This window comes from Triticum aestivum, chromosome 2D, assembly GCF_018294505.1.
Source record: "Triticum aestivum cultivar Chinese Spring chromosome 2D, IWGSC CS RefSeq v2.1, whole genome shotgun sequence".
NCBI lineage: Eukaryota > Viridiplantae > Streptophyta > Magnoliopsida > Poales > Poaceae > Triticum > Triticum aestivum.
In genome coordinates, this window is record NC_057799.1 from 471,436,068 (window position 1) to 471,453,846 (window position 17,779).

Genomic DNA, 17,779 nt, shown 5'->3' on the forward strand with positions numbered 1-17,779 from the left:
TAATGCATCATCATAATGAGCTCAATGTGACCAAGTGTTTGGTCACGGGATCATGCATTACGGTACGAGTAAAGTGACTTGCCGGTAACGAGATTGAACAAGGTATTGGGATACCGACGATCGAATCTCGGGCAAGTAACGTACCGATTGACAAAGGGAATTGTATACGGGATTGATTGAATTCTCGACATCGTGGTTCATCCGATGAGATCATCGTGGAACATGTGGGAGCCAACATGGGTATCCAGATCCCGCTGTTGGTTATTGACCGGAGAGTCGTCTCGGTCATGTATGCATGTCTCCCGAACCCGTAGGGTCTACACACTTAAGGTTCGGTGACACTAGGGTTGTAGAGATATTAGTTTGCGGAAATCCGAAAGTCGTTCGGAGTACCGGATGAGATCCCGGACGTCACGAGGAGTTCCAGAATGGTCCAGAGGTAAAGATTTATATATGGGAAGTCCTATTTTGGCCACCGGAAAATGTTCGGGATTTTTCGGTATTGTACCGAGAAGGTTCTAGAAGGTTCCGAAGTGGGGCCCACCTGCATGGAGGGGCCCACATGAATGTGGGTAGTGGGGGCAAGGCCCCACACCCCTGGTCAAGGCACACCAAGATCCCACCTTAGGAGGAATAAGATCATATCCCGAAGGGATAAGGTCAAGATCCGTAAAAAAGGGGGATAACAATCGGTGGGGAAGGGAAATGATGGGATTTCTTTTCCCCACATTTGCCAACGCCCCAATGGACTTGGAGGGCAAGAAACTAGCCCCCTCCACCCCTATATATAGTGGGGAGGCGCATGGGAGCAGCACCCCAAGCCCTGGCGCCTCCCTCCCTCTCGTGACACCTCTTCCTCCCCGCTTGCGCTTGGCGAAGCCCTGCCGGGATCCCGCTACTTCCACCACCACACCGTCGTGCTGCTGGATCTCCATCAACTTCTCCTCCCCCCTTGCTGGATCAAAAAGGAGGAGACGTCCCCGCTCCGTACGTGTGTTGAACGCGGAGGTGCCGTCCGTTCGGCGCTAGGATCATCGGTGATTTGGATCACGACGAGTACGACTCCATCAACCCCGTTCTCTTGAACGCTTCCGCTCGCGATCTACAAGGGTATGTAGATGCACTCCTCCCCTCTCATTGCTAGCATCTCCTAGATTGATCTTGGTGACACGTAGGAAATTTTTGAATTTTTGCTACGTTCCCCAACAGTGGCATCATGAGCTAGGTCTATGCGTAGATTCTATGCACGAGTAGAACACAAAGTAGTTGTGGACGATGATTTGTTCAATTTGCTTGCCGTTACTAGTCTTATCTTGATTCGGCGGCATTGTGGGATGAAGCGGCCCGGACCGACCTTACACGTACTCTTACGTGAGACAGGTTCCATCGACTGACATGCACTTGATGCATAAGGTGGCTAGCGGGTGTCTGTCTCTCCCACTTTAGTTGGATCAGATTTGATGAAAAGGGTCCTTATGAAGGGTAAATAGCAATTGGCATATCACCGTTGTGGCTTTTGCGTAGGTAAGAAACGTTCTTGCTAGAAACCCATAGCAGCCACGTAAAACATGCAACAACAATTAGAAGACGTCTAACTTGTTTTTGCAGGGTATGCTATGTGATGTGATATGGCCAAAAGGATGTGATGAATTATATATGTGATGTATGAGATTGATCATGTTCTTGTAATAGGAATCACGACTTGCATGTCGATGAGTATGACAACCGGCAGGAGCCATAGGAGTTGTCTTAATTTATTGTATGACCTGCGTGTCAATGAAAACGCCATGTAATTACTTTACTTTATTGCTAACCGTTAGCCATAGTAGTACAAGTAATAGTTGGAGAGACAACTTCATGAAGACACGATGATGGAGATCATGATGTCATGCCGGTGACGAAGGTGATCATGCCGCGCCTCGAAGATGGAGATCAAAGGCGCAAGATGATATTGGCCATATCATGTCACTTTATGATTTGCATGTGATGTTTGTCATGTTTACATCTTATTTGCTTAGAACGACGGTAGCATAAATAAGATGATCCCTCACTAAAATTTCAAGAGATGTGTTCCCCCTAACTGTGCACCATTGCGAAGGTTCGTTGTTTCGAAGCACCACGTGATGATCGGGTGTGATAGATTCTAACGTTCGCATACAATGGGTGTTGACGAGCCTAGCATGTACAGACATGGCCTCAGAACACAAGCAAAACACTTAGGTTGACTTGACGAGCCTAGCATGTACAGACATGGCCTCGGAACACAAGAGACCGAAAGGTCGAACATGAGTCATATAGTAGATACGATCAACATGGAGATGTTCACCGATGATGACTAGTCTGTCTCATGTGATGATCGGACACGGCCTAGTCGATTCGGATCATGTATCACTTAGATGACTAGAGGGATGTCTATCTAAGTGGGAGTTCATTAAATAATCAGATGAACTTAATTATCATGAACATAGTCAAAAGGTCTTTGCAAATAATGTCGTAGCTTACGCTTTAGTTCTACTAAGATATGTTCCTAGAGAAAATTTAGTTGAAAGTTGATAGTAGCAATTATGCGGAAAATTTAGTTGAAAGTTGATAGTGGCAAGTAAACTGAGGATTGTCCTCATTGCTGCACAGAAGGCTTATGTCCTTAATGCACCGCTCGGTGTGCTGAACCTCGAGCGTCGTTTGTGGATGTTGCGAACATCTGACATACACGTTTTGATGACTACGTGATAGTTCAGTGCGTAATGTTGAACGGTTTAAAATTGTGGCACCAAAGACGGTTTTGAAACGTCGCAGAACATATGAGATGTTCCAAAGACTGAAATTGGGATTTCAGACTAGTGCCCACATCAAGAGGTATGAGACCTCTGACAAGTTTCTTAAGCCTGCAAACTAAGGGAGAAAAGCTCAATCGTTGAGCATGTGCTCAGATTGTCTGAGTACTACAATCACTTGAATCGAGTGGGAGTTAATCTTCCAGATGAGATAGTGATGGTTCTCCATAGTCACTGCCACCAAGCTATTAGAGCTTCGTGATGAACTATAACATATCAGGGATAGACATGATGATCCTTGAGCAACTCGCGATGTTTGACACCGCGAAAGTAGAAATCAAGTAGGAGCATCAATTGTTGATGGTTAGTAAAACCACTAGTTTCTAGAAGGGCAAGGGCAAGAAGGGATACTTCATGAAACGGAAAATCAGTTGCTGCTCTAGTGAAGAAACCCAAGGTTGAACCCAAACCCGAGACTAAGTTCTTCTAAAATGAGGGGAACGGTCACTGAAGCAGAACTACCCTAGATACTTCGTAGATGAGAAGGCTAGCAAGGTCGACAGAAGTATATTGGATATACATTATATTAATGTGTACTTTACTAGTACTCCTAGTAGCACCAGGGTATTAGATGCCGGTGAAGGTTGCTAAGTGTTAGTAACTCGAAATAAAAGCTGCGGAATAAACGGAGACTAGCTAAAGGTGAGATGACGATATGTGTTTCCAAGGTTGATGTGATCAAGCATCGCATGCTCCCTCTACCATCGAGATTGGGGTTAAACCTGAATAATTGTTATTTGGTGTTTGCGTTAAGCATAGACATGATTGGATTATGTTTATCACAATACGGTTATTCATTAAAGGAGAATAATGGTTACTCTGTCTATTTGAATAATACCTTCAATGGTATTGCTCCTAAAATGAATGGTTTATTGAATCTCGATCGTAGTGATACACATGTTCATGCCAAAAGATATAAGATAGTAATGATAGTACCAGATACTTGTGGCACTGCCACTTGAGGTATATTGGTATAAAACGCATGAAGAAGCTCCATGTTGATGGATCTTTGGACTCACTCGTTTTTGAAAAGATTGAGACATGCGAACCATGTCTATTAGTATATATGCATGAAGAAAGTCCATACAGATGGATCATTTGGACTCACTTGATTTTGAATCACTTGAGACATGCAAATCATACCACATGGGCAAGATGACTGAAAGGCCTCGTTTTCAGTAAGATGGAACAAGAGAGCAACTTGTTGGAAGTAATACATTTGATGTGTGCAGTCCAATGAGTGCTGAGGCATGCAGTGGATATCGTTATGTTCTTACTTCACAGATGATTTGAGTAGATGCTGAGAATATTTACTTGATGAAACACAAGTCTGAATTATTGAAAGGTTCAAGTAATTTCAGAGTGAAGTTGAAGATCGTCGTGACAAGAGGATAAAATGTCTGTGATATGATCATAGAGATGAATATCTGAGTTACGAGTTTGGCACACAATTAAGAAATTGTGGAAATTGTTTCACGACTAATACCGCCTGGAACACCATATTGTGATGGTGTGTCCGAACATCATAACTGCACCCTATTGGATATGGTGCATACCATGATGTCTCTTATCGAATTACAACTATCGTTTATGGGTTAGGCATTAGAGACAACCGCATTCACTTTAAATAGGGCACCACGCAATTCCGTTGAGACGACACCGTATGAACTATGGTGTAGAGAAACCTAAGCTGTCGTCTCTTAAAAGTTTGGGGCTGCGACGCTTATGTGAAAAAGTTTCAGGCTGATAAGCTCGAACCCAAAGCGGATAAATGCATCTTCATAGAATACCCAAAACAGTTGGGTATACCTCCTATTTCAGATCTGGAAGCAAAAGTGATTGTTTCTAGAAACGGGTCCTTTCTCGAGGAAAAGTTTCTCTCGAAAGAATTGAGTGGGAGGATGGTGGAGACTTGATGAGGTCATTGAACCGTCACTTCAACTAATGTGTAGCAGGGCACAGGAAGTTGTTCCTGTGGCACCTACAACAATTGAAGTGGAAGCTTATGATAGTGATCATGAAACTTCAGATCAAGTCACTACCAAACCTCATAGGACGACAAGGATGCGTACTACTTCAGAGTGGTACGTAATCCTGTCTTGGAAGTCATGTTGCTAGACAACAATGAACCTACGAGCTATGGAGAAGCGATGGTGGGCCCGGATTCCGATGAATGGCTTGAGGCCATAAAATCCAAGAGGATCCATGTATGAAAACAAAGTATAGACTTTGAAAGAACTACTTGATGGTCGTAAGGCTGTTGGGTACAGATGGATTTTAAAGGGAAGACAAACAATGATGGTAAGTGTCACCATTAAGAAAGCTCGACTTGTCGTTAAGATGTTTTTCGGCAAGTTCAAGGAGTTGACTAAGATGAGACTTCCTCACTCGTAGCGATGCTAAGAGTTTGTTAGAATTATATTAGCAGTTACTGCATTATTTATGAAATCTTGCAGATAGGATGTCAAAACATTGTTTCCTCGACGATTTTCTTGAGGAAAGGTTGTATGTGATACAACCAGAAGGTTTTGTCAATCCTGAAAGATGCTAACAAGTATGCAAAGCTCCAGCAATCCTTCTAAGGATTGGAGTAAGCATCTCGGAGTTGGAATGAACGCTTTGATGAGATGATCAAAGATTTTGGGTTTATACAAGGTTCATGAGAAACTTGTATTTCCAAAGAAGTGAGTGGGAGCACTACAGAATTTTTGATGAGTATATGTTGTTAACATATTGTTGATCAGAAATGATGTAGAATTTCTGGAAAGCATCCAGGGTTATTTGAAAAGTGTTTTTTAATGGAAAACCTGGATTAAGCTACTTGAACATTGAGCATCAAGATCTATAAGGATAGATCAAAAACGCTTAATAGTACTTTCAAATGAATAGATACCGTGACAAGATTTTGAAGGAGTTCAAAATAGATCAGCAAAGAAGGAGTTCTTGGCTGTGTTACAAGGTGTGAGTATTGAGTAAGACTCAAGACCTGACCACGACAGAAGAGAGAGAAAGGACGAAGGTCGTCCCCTATGCTTTAGACGTAGGCTCTATAGTATGCTATGCTGTGTACCGCACCTGAAGTGTGCCCTGCCATGAGTTAGTCAAGGGGTACAATAGTGATCCGGGAATGGATCACATGACAGCGGTCGAACTTATCCTTAGTATCTAGTGGACTAAGGAATTTTCTGGATTATGGAGGTGGTAAAACAGTTCGTCGTAAAGGGTTACGTCGATGCAAACTTTGACACTAATCCGGATGACTCTGAGTAGTAAACCGGATTCGTATAGTAGAGCAGTTATTTGGAATAGCTCCAAGTAGCACGTGGTAACTACATCTACAAGATGACATAGAGATTTGTAAAGCACACACGGATCTGAATGTTGTAGACCTATTGACTAAAACCTCTCTCGTAAGCATAACATGATCAAACCCTAGAACTCACTGAGTGTTAATCACATGGTGATGTGGACTAGATTATTGACTCTAGTGAACTTTGAGTGTTAATCACATGGTGATGTGAACTAGATTATTGACTCTAGTGCAAGTGGGAGACTGTTGAAAATATGCCCTAGAGGCAATAATAAAATGGTTATTATTGTATTTCCTTGTTCATGATAATTGTCTGTTGTTCATGCTATAATTGTATTAACTGGAAACCGTAATACATGTGTGAATACATAGACCACAACATGTCCCTAGTAAGCCTCTAGTTGACTAGCTCGTTGATCAATAGATGGTTATGGTTTCCTGACCATGGACATTGGATGTCATTGATAACGGGATCACATCATTAGGAGAATGATGTGATGGACAAGACCCAATCCTAAGCATAGCACAAGATCGTGTAGTTCGTTTGCTAGAGCTTTTCTAATGTCAAGTATCATTTCCTTAGACCATGAGATTGTGCAACTCCCGGATACCGTAGGAATGCTTTGGGTGTACCAAACGTCACAACGTAACTGGGTGGCTATAAAGGTGCACTACAGGTATCTCCGAAAGTGTCTGTTGGGTTGGCACGAATCGAGACTGGGATTTTTCACTCCGTATGACGGAGAGGTATCTCTAGGCCCACTCGGTAATGCATCATCATAATGAGCTCAATGTGACCAAGTGTTTGGTCACGGGATCATGCATTACGGTACGAGTAAAGTGACTTGCCGGTAACGAGATTGAACAAGGTATTGGGATACCGACGATCGAATCTCGGGCAAGTAACGTACCGATTGACAAAGGGAATTGTATACGGGATTGATTGAATCCTCGACATCGTGGTTCATCCGATGAGATCATCGTGGAACATGTGGGAGCCAACATGGGTATCCAGATCCCGCTGTTGGTTATTGACCGGAGAGTCGTCTCGGTCATGTATGCATGTCTCCCGAACCCGTAGGGTCTACACACTTAAGGTTCGGTGACGCTAGGGTTGTAGAGATATTAGTATGCGGAAATCCGAAAGTCGTTTGGAGTCCCGGATGAGATCCCGGACGTCATGAGGAGTTCCAGAATGGTCCGGAGGTAAAGATTTATATATGGGAAGTCCTATTTTGGCCACCGAAAAATGTTCGGGATTTTTCGGTATTGTACCGGGAAGGTTCTAGAAGGTTCCGAAGTGGGGCCCACCTGCATGGGGGGCCCACATGAACGTGGGTAGTGGGGGCAAGGCCCCACACCCCTGGTCAAGGCGCACCAAGATCCCTCCTTAGAAGGAATAAGATCATATCCCGAAGGGATAAGATCAAGATCCCTAAAAAAGGGGATAACAATCGGTGGGGAAGGGAAATGATGGGATTTCTTTTCCCCACCTTTGCCAATGCCCCAATGGACTTGGAGGGCAAGAAACCAGCCCCCTCCACCCCTATATATAGTGGGGAGGCGCATGGGAGCAGCACCCCAAGCCCTGGCGCCTCCCTCCCTCCCGTGACACCTCTTCCTCCCCGCTTGCGCTTGGCGAAGCCCTGCCGGGATCCCGCTACTTCCACCACCACGCCGTCGTGCTGCTGGATCTCCATCAACTTCTCCTCCCCCCTTGCTGGATCAAGAAGGAGGAGACATCCCCGCTCCGTACGTGTGTTGAACGCGGAGGTGCCGTCCGTTCGGCACTAGGATCATCGGTGATTTGGATCACGACGAGTACGACTCCATCAACCCCGTTCTCTTGAACGCTTTCGCTCGCGATCTACAAGGGTATGTAGATGCACTCCTCCCCTCTCGTTGCTAGCATGTCCTAGATTGATCTTGGTGACACGTAGGAAAATTTTGAATTTCTGCTACGTTCCCCAACAGTACGATGGCCTGGCTCAGGCGCCCTTGCTGGCAGCTGCACCGATTCTTCCTCCTCCTTAAGCCCCTCACCGATGACCGTCGGCGGCACGATTATCGTCTCCTAGTACACTGCGGCACGGCGGTCATTAGGAGCCCAATAGTTCTTGTACTTGGACCACTTCGTCCTCTGTTTAGTTCCATCGGAGACGGCCTGATTGATGGCCCAGCGAATGATGTCGACTGCCATCGTGCCCTTCGCTAGGTCAGGAATCAGTGTCTTCAGCTCTTGTGCAGTGGCCCTCATGAGCACTGCATCAGATTCCTTTTGCATGTATGGCATGGATCTGAAGTTCGAGCACACCTCCATGGTGTTCTCGAACTTGGTGCGGTCACCAACCGACCACCCGAGGAAGAAGGCCCTCCAGCCAATACCCCAAGGGAAGGGGTTGGCGTTGGAGCTGGAGCTAGAGCTCATGGTGATGGAGAGGAGGAAGGTTGACAGTGAGAGAAGAGAGGGGGTGGGTTAGTAGTGTTGGGCAGGGTGAGTAAATATAGGGGCGATGGAGAGGAGGAGAAGAGTGACAATCATGCCGTTTTAACTACATGCTCTTCAATAAGCCATGAACTCTGTGCTGTGCCTGACTCCATGAATTGTGTGCAGATCGAGGAGAGCAATGCGATGGGCACGGAGGTGCTCCCGGCCATTGACAACAAGGGCAAGCAGCCCCTTCATCCAATGCCCGACGAGGTTGTGCTGCCGCCCACCGCCGAGGAAGAACCGAAGACCCCTGAGGCAAGCAACGACGAGCGCATGGAGGAGCCCCCCAGCAACAAGCGCCGCAACTACGGCCACTATCATGAGGAGGATGGCCCAACTCACTTCTGCAAGGTCATCCTTGCACCGAAACTTGAGTGCATTCCGATGCCCCTGGACTTCACAAAGCACTTCATCGCGGTGCCGACGGAGTTCAAGCTCGGGAACAACACCGGGTGCTCCTGGAAGGTGATGGTGAAGCTGATGAACGACAGAGTGACCCTGGATCAGGGTTGGGCCACCTACGCGGCCGTTCATCATATCAAGATCGGCTACATGGTGACGTTCAAGCTCCTCACTCCCGACACCCTCAAGGTCATCATCTTCGATAATGATGGCATTGAGGTCGTCAACAAGTGCGGGAAGCATGACGAAGCCTTCGCCGCCAATGACTAGGGCCGGGGCACCTCCTTCCTAAGTACTATTGAGTCTGCTTTGAACTGTTTATGATTTATGCGTTGAACTGTTATGAAGTGTGGTACTGCTTATGTGAATTATGCTGTTAAGTAGTTGATCCTCTGTTTATACTCTGCTCTACTTATGATGTGTGCTACATGGTTGTGCCGAAGTGTGCCGGTAACCTCACCAACTAGCCAAAGAGGTTACTACACACCAGGCGTTGCATACAACCAAACACCATGCCTTGGGTTTGTCCACTAACATGCAGGCAACCAAACACCAGGCAGTGTGGTTCAGCCCATGCAGGCAAGAGGGCATGCAGGAAACCAAACAACTTGCAGATGGTGCATTTGAGGCTGCATTTGCATAGCCAGGCTGAGTTGAGAAGGCTATGCAATGTAGCTACTATTCACTACTGCAATCAAACACGCCCCTTGTGTCCCATGGTCACATTGCTCGGGTTTTCTCTCTATTTGACAGCTCGTATGTCTGGCACATTTTATGGCTTTTCAAAATAGAGACTTGTTTCTGGTCCAGCTTGCAGGGTCTAACATGAACAGTAACTCTAACATTTTGCCTCTTGCCTAATTTAGTATTTTGATCTGACTTGCGGGGGAGTTCGATCGAAATGACAAAACCTCTTATTTCCGGAATTAAATTGCAAAAAAGTCTTATATTTAGTTATAGACGTAGTACTAAATAGAAACATCATTTACTTTCACATAAACAATCAACCGCAAACCAAAAAGCATGGGGGAGGTTTGCGGAGCGGTCCGGACGCGATTTCTCCCGCAAACTGAAGACAAACGTGGGGGAGGTTTGCGGGAGTTTGGACACGCGAAACGTCGCTCTTCGCTCCCCTGCCCACCCAAAAGGAAGGTCGAGCCCGCGCTTTTGTGGCATCCCACACTGTTTTCGTGCCAAAATCCCTCACTCTCTTCTTCCACTCCCCGCCGCTCTCCGCCCAAATCCCGCTCTTTTCTCCCACCCTCTCCTTCCCTCCGTCGCCGACGTATGAAATTGATACGTCCATTTTGCATCATGCTTTTATATCGATATTTATTGCATTATGGGTTGTTATTACACGTTATGTCACAACACTTATGCCTACTCTCTCTTATTTTACAAGTTTTACAAGAAGAGGGAGAATGCCGGCAGCTGGAATTCTGGGCCGGAAAAGGAGCAAATATTAGAGACCTATTCTGCACAGCTCCAAAAGTTCTGAAACTTCACGGAAGTAATTTTTGGAATTAATAAAAAATACTGAGCGAAGAAAGTACCAGAGGGGGCCCACACCCTGGCCACGAGGGTGGGGGCGCGCCCTACCCCCTGGGCGGGCCCCCCTGCCTCGTGGGCCCCTGGCAGGCCTCCGGTGACCATCTTCTGCTATATGAAGTCTTTCGTCTGAGAAAAAATCATAAGCAAGCTTTCGGGAAGAAACTCCGCCGCCACGAGGCAGAACCTTGGCGGAACCAATCCAGGGCTGCGGCAGAGCTGTTCTGCCGGGGAAACTTCCCTCCGGGAGGGGGAAATCATCACCATCGTCATCACCAACGATCCTCTCATCGGGAGGGGGTCAATCTCCATCAACATCTTCACCAGCACCATCTCCTCTCAAACCCTAGTTCATCTCTTGTATCCAATCTTTGTCCCAAAGCCTCAGATTGGTACCTGTGGGTTGCTAGTAGTATTGATTACTCCTTGTAGTTGATGCTAGTTGGTTTATTTGGTGGAAGATCATATGTTCAGATCCATTATGCATATTAATACCCCTCTGATTATGAACATGAATATGATTTGTGAGTAGTTACATTTGTTCCTGAGGACATGGGAGAAGTCTTGCTATAAGTAGTCATGTGAATTTGGTATTCGTTCAATATTTTGATGAGATGTATGTTGTCTCTCCTCTAGTGGTGTTATGTGAACGTCGACTACATGAAACTTCACCATTGTTTGGGCCTAGAGGAAGGCATTGGGAAGTAATAAGTAGATGATGGGTTGCTAGAGTGACAGAAGCTTAAACCCTAGTTTATGCGTTGCTTCGTAAGGGGCTGATTTGGATCCATATGTTTCATGCTATGGTTAGGTTTACCTTAATACTTCTTTTGTAGTTGCGGATGCTTGCAATAGGAGTTAATCATAAGTGGGATGCTAGTCCAAGAAAGGGAAGCACCCAAGCACCGGTCCACCCACATACCAAATTATCAAAGTAAGGAACACGAATCATATGAACGTGATGAAAACTAGCTTGACGATAATTCCCATGTGTCCTCGGGAGCGCTTTTCTCTATATAAGAGTTTGTGTAGGCTTGTCCTTTGCTACAAAAAGGATTGGGCCACCTTGCTGCACCTTGTTTACTTTCATTACTTGTTACCCGTTACAAATTACCTTATCATAAAACTATCTGTTACCGATAATTTCAGTGCTTGCAGAGAATACCTTGCTGAAAACCGCTTATCATTTCCTTTTGCTCCTCGTTGGGTTCGACACTCTTACTTATTGAAAGGACTACAATAGATCCCCTATACTTGTGGGTCATTAGGAACCGTTGGAGAACATGTCGGAGATGGAGCTGGCGGAGGTGCCAGAGGATCCGAGCATCACGCTCGCCCGGAAGATCAGCTCGGAGACGCGAAAAAATTGCCACGTCAAAACGAGGGCCACAAAGAAGGAGAAGATGAAGAAGCGTCTGGCCGCCGGTGGGCCTGGTGGTGGCGATGGGCATGGTGGGCATGGCGACGGGGCGGTCGGCGAGGCCGTGGCAGACGCCGCTAGACGGGTGCGCCCACAGTACAGACGACGCCATGGCCGGAGCCTTACAAGCCTCCATACTACTACGTCGCCAAGCAGCTCACAACCCCCACCGGTACGGTTCCTTACATCATCAATGTTAACGCGGCGCTGCTCTTCCCCAAGTATTCTTCAACGTCGCTCGTGTGGGCGAGGACGGCTGGCAGAGAGCAGATGGGTGCTCGAGTGTTGTTTGCTGCAATGCCGAGAGCGGCTGAGCCGGCGTACGACGCGGATAGGGAGATGCTCGATATCATCCACGATGGAGGTGAGGGAGGAGGGGGCTATGAGGATGGGTAGGTGGAAGACTCGGATCTCACCGAGTCCGGTAACTACCAGCAGCAGCAGTCCTACACCCAGACCGGCGATGGCACACATCAACATCAGCATTGGACCGCCGGAGAGCAATGATACGTCCATTTTGCATCATGCTTTTATATTGATATTTATTGCATTATGGGCTGTTATTACACATTATGTCACAATACTTATGCCTATTCTCTCTTATTTTACAAGGTTTACATAAGGAGGGAGAATGCCCGCAGCTGGAATTCTAGGCTGGAAAAGGAGCAAATATTAGAGACCTATTCTTCACAACTCCAAAAGTCCTGAAACTCCACGAAAGTTATTTTTGGAAATAATAAAAAATACTGAGCGGAAGAAATACCAGAGGGGGCCCACACCCTGGCCACGACGGTGGGGGGCGCGCCCTACCCCCTGGGCGCGCCCCCTGCCTCGTGGGCCCCCTGTTGGCCCTCCGGTGCCCATCTTCTGCTATATGAAGTCTTTCGTCCAAAGAAAAATCATAAGCAAGCTTTCGGGACGAGACTCCGCCGCCACGAGCCGGAACCTTGGTGGACCAATCTAGGGCTCCGGCAGAGCTGTTCTGCCAGGGACACTTCCCTCCCGGAGGGGGAAATCATCGCCATCGTCATCACCAACGCTCCTCTCATCGGGAGAGGGCAATCTCCACCAACATCTTCACCAGCACCATCTCCTCTCAAACCCTAGTTCATCTCTTGTATCCAATTCTTGTCTCTATGTCTGGGATTGGTACCTGTAGGTTGCTAGTAGTGTTGATTACTCCTTGTAGTTGATACTAGTTGGTTTATTTGGTGGAAGATCATATGTTCAGATCCTATATGCATATTAATACTCCTCTGATTATGAACATGAATATGCTTTGTGAGTAGTTACGTTTGTTCTTGAGGACATGGGAGAAGTCTTGCTATTAGTAGTCATGCGAATTTGGTATTCGTTCGATATTTTGATGAGATGTATGTTGTCTCTCCTCTAGTGGTGTTATGTGAACGTCAACTACATAACACTTCACCATTATTTGGGCCTAGAGGAAGGCATTGGGAAGTAATAAGTAGATTATGGGTTGCTAGAGTGATAGAAGCTTAAACCCTACTTTATGCGTTGCTTCGTAAGGGGCTGATTTGGATCCACATGTTTCATGCTATGGTTAGGTTTACCTTAATACTTCTTTTGTAGTTGCAGATGCTTGCAATAGGGGTTAATCATAAGTGGGATGCTTGTCCAAGTAAGGATAGCACCCAAGCACCGGTCCACCCACATATCAAATTATCAAAGTACCGAACGCGAATCATATGAACGTGATGAAAACTAGCTTGACGATTAGTCCCATGTGTCCTCGGGAGCGCTTTTCTCTATATAAGAGTTTTTCCAGGCTTGTCCTTTGCTACAAATAGGATTGGGCCACCTTGCTGCACTTTATTTACTTTTGTTACTTGTTGCCCGTTACCAATTATCTTATCACAAAACTATCTGTTACCTATAATTTCAGTGCTTGCAGAGAATACCTTGCTGAAAACCGCTTATCATTTCCTTCTGCTCCTCGTTGGTTTTGACACTCTTACTTATCGAAAGGACTACGATAGATCCCCTATACTTGTGGGTCATCAAGACTCTTTTCTGGCGCCGTTGCCGGGGAGTGAAGCGCCTTTGGTAGGTGGAATGTGGTAAGGAAAAATTTACATAGGGTGCTGAAATTTACTGTCACTTGTTACTATGGAAAGTAATCCTCTGAGGGGCTTGTTCGGGGTATCTTCACCCTGACCAGTAGAGCAAAGAGTTGCTCCTCAATCTACTGAACCTACTGAAAATGAAAATGTCTACTTTGAAATTCCTTCGAGTATGTTAGAAAAATTTCTGGCTAATCCTTTTGCAGGAGACGGAACAACGCATCCTGATGAGCACCTAATATATGTGGATGAAGTATGTGGATTAGTTAAGCTTGCGGGTGTGCCCGATGATGTTATTAAGAAGAAGGTCTTCCCTTTATCTTTGAAAGGAGATGCATTGACATGGTATAGGCTATGTGATGATATGGGATCATGGAACTACAAACGATTGAAATTGGAATTTCATCAGAAGTTTTATCCTATGCATCTTGTTCATCGTGATCGCAATTATATATATAATTCTGGCCTCGCGAAGGAGAAAGCATCGCTCAAGCTTGGGGAGGCTTAAATCAATGTTATATTCATGCCCAATCATGAGCTCCCAAGAGAAATAATTATTCAAAATTTCTATGCTCGGCTTTCTGATAACAATCGCATCATGCTCGATACTTCTTGTGTTGGCTATTTTATGATGAAGACTATTGAATTCAAATGGGATTTATTGGAAATAATTAAACGCAACTTTGAAGATTGGCATCTCGACGAAGGTAAGGAGTCAGGTATGACACCTAAGTTTGATTGTATTAAATCTTTTATGGATATCGATGTTTTCCATAAATTTAGCACTAAATATGGACTTGACTCTGAGATAGTAGCTTCTTTCTATGAATCTTTTGCTGCTCATGTTGATCTCCCTAAGGAGAAGTGGTTTAAATATCACCCTCCCATAGAAGTAAAAGTAGCTGCACCTATTAAAGTTGAAGAAAAGACTATCACTTGTAATGATCCTATTGTTCCTACTGCTTATGTTGAGAAACCACCTTTCCCTGTTAGAATAAAGGATCATGCTAAAGCTTCAACTGTGGTTCGCAAAGGCAATATTAGAACCTATACACCTCCTGAGCAAGTTAAAAGTTGAACCTAATATTGCTATTGTTAAAGATCTCTTGTCTGATAATATTGATGGGCATGTTATTCATTTCTGTGATTAAACTACTAGAATTGCCAAACCTTGTGCTAAAGATAAACATAGACCTGTGGTAGGCATGCCTATTATTTCTGTTAAAATAGGAGATCATTGTTATCATGGCTTATGTGATATGGGTGCTAGTGCTAGTGCAATACCTATTGACTTATACAAAGAAATTATGCATGATATTGCACCTACTGAATTAGAAGATATTGATGTCACAATTAAACTTGCCAATAGAGATACTATTTCACCCATGGGAATTGTTAGAGATGTTGAAGTCTTGTGTGGGAAAACTAAATATCCTGCTGATTTTCTTGTTCTCGGTTCCCCACAAGATAGGTTTTGCCCCATTATATTTGGTAGACCCTTCTTGAACACTGTTAATGCTAAGATAGACTGCGAAAAGGATGTTGTTACTATTGGTTTGGGTGATATGTCTCATGAGTTTAATTTCTCTAAATTTTGTAGACAACACCGTGAAGAGGAATTGCCTAGTAAAGATGAAATTATTGGTCTTGCTTCTATTGCCGTACCTCCTAGTGATCCTTTAGAACAATATTTGCTAGACCATGAAAATGATATGTTTATGAATGAAAGAAGGGAAATAGATGAAGTATTCTTTAAATAGGAACCCATCCTGAAACACAATTTGCCTGTTGAAATCCTAGGGGATCCTCCTCCACCCAAGGGGGATCCCATGTTTGAGCTTAAACCGTTACCTGATACTCTTAAATATGCTTATCTTGATGAGAAAAAGATATATCCTGTTATTATTAGTGCTAGTCTTCCAGAGCATGAAGAAGAGAGACTATTGAAAACTCTGAAGAAGCACCGCGCTGCTATTGGATATACTCTTGATGATCTTAAGGGCATTAGTCCCACTCTATGTCAACATAAAATAAATTTGGAGAAAGATGCCAAACCAGTTCGTGATCATCAACGACGGCTGAATCCTAAGATGAAAGAAGTGGTAAGAAAGGAAATACTAAAGCTCCTTGAGGCAGGTATAATTTATCCCGTTGCTGATAGTCAGTGGGTAAGTCATGTCCATTGTGTCCCTAAGAAGGGAGGTATTACTATCGTTCCTAACGATAAAGATGAATTGATTCCACAAAGAATTATTACAGGTTATAGGATGGTAATTGATTTCCACAAATTAAATAAGGCTAATAAAAAGATCATTACCCCTTACCTTTTATTGATCAAATGCTAGAAAGATTATCCAAACATACACATTTTTGCTTTCTAGATGGTTATTCTGGTTTCTCTCAAATACCTGTGTCAGCCGATGATCAATCAAAGACCACTTTTACTTTCCATTTCGGTACTTTTGCTTATAGACATATGCCTTTTGTTTTATGTAACGCACCTGCTACCTTTCAAAGATGCATGATGGCTATATTCTCTAACTTTTGTGAAAAGATTTGTGAGGTTTTCATGGACGACTTCTCCGTTTATGGATCCTCTTTTGATGATTGCTTGAGCAACCTTGATCGAGTTTTGCAGAGATGTGAAGAAACTAATCTTGTCTTGAATTGGGAAAAGTGCCACTTTATGGTTAATGAAGGTATTGTATTGGGGCATAAAATATCTGAAAGAGGTATTGAAGTTGATAAAGCCAAGGTTGATGCTATTGAAAAGATGCCATGTCCCAAGGACATTAAAGGTATAAGAAGTTTCCTTGGTCATGCCGGTTTTTATAGGAGGTTCATTAAGGACTTCTCAAAAATTTCTCGGCCTCTGACTAATTTATTGCAAAAAGATATACCATTTGTCTTCGACGATGATTGTGTAGAAGCATTTGAAATACTTAAGAAAGCATTGATCTCTGCACCTATTGTTCAGCCACCTGATTGGAATTTACCTTTTGAAATTATGTGTGATGCTAGTGATTATGCTGTAGGTGCTGTTCTAGGGCAAAGAGTTGATAAGAAATTAAATGTTATATAATATGCTAGTAAAACTCTAGACAATGCTCAGAGAAATTATGCTACTACTGAAAAAGAATTCCTAGCAGTTGTATTTGCTTGTGATAAGTTCAGGCCTTATATTGTTGATTCTAAAGTAACTATTCACACTGATCATGCTGCTATTAAATATCTTATGGAAAATAAAGATGCTAAACCTAGACTTATTAGATGGGTTCTCTTGTTACAAGAATTTGATTTGCATATTACTGATAGAAAGGGAGCTGAGAACCCCGTTGCAGACAACTTGTCTAGGTTAGAAAATGTTCTTGATGACCCACTACCTATTGATGATAGCTTTCCTGATGAACAGTTAAATGTCATAAATGCTTCTCGTACTACTCCATGGTATGCTGATTATGCTAATTACATTGTTACTAAATTTATACCACCTAGTTTCACATACCAGCAAAAGAAAAAGTTTTTCTATGATTTAAGACATTACTTCTGGGATGACCCACATCTTTATAAAGAACGAGTAGATGGTGTTATTAGACGTTGTGTGCCTGAGCATGAACAAAAACAAATCCTACGCAAGTGTCACTCCGCAGCTTATGGAGGACACCACGCTGGAGATAGAACTGCACATAA